Here is a 490-nt window from a genome sequence, read left to right on the forward strand (position 1 = left end):
CATAGCCAAACCCAATAGTTTTGCGAACGTAGTAACGAAAATTTTCGTAGGTATTATTTAAGTTGCGAGAGTGGCTTCGCTCGTCTACGGGATGAAGGGGCTTGATATGGGAGTGGAAGGGAGAAGAAAAAGACAAAACAAAATTATTAATTACTGCTTACTCTCTCGTACTCATTGAAGGGTATGGAGTGACTCAAACTAACCTCATGTAGCGGCTCCTGCGAAGTTAAAGTTTGCCCGGCTCTGGCGTATGTCATCGTCATCAACTATATACATTTGTGTGTAAACATGAACACCGTCTATTACTATGTTGGTAGTGGCTCCTAAATTTGTGCGTGTATGACTGTTATTAAATCCATATAAAACTATGCTGCTCTGTAATAGTTCTTGTTTAAGTTTTAATCTTTTAGCAACGGACTGCCGTATTAATGTACTCTCGCTTCCAAGGTCAATGAAACACGGGACAATCTGATTATTTATTTTAGCTTGT

Source organism: Agrilus planipennis, unplaced genomic scaffold, assembly GCF_000699045.2.
Source record: "Agrilus planipennis isolate EAB-ADULT unplaced genomic scaffold, Apla_2.0 scaffold81, whole genome shotgun sequence".
Taxonomy (NCBI): Eukaryota; Metazoa; Arthropoda; class Insecta; order Coleoptera; family Buprestidae; genus Agrilus; species Agrilus planipennis.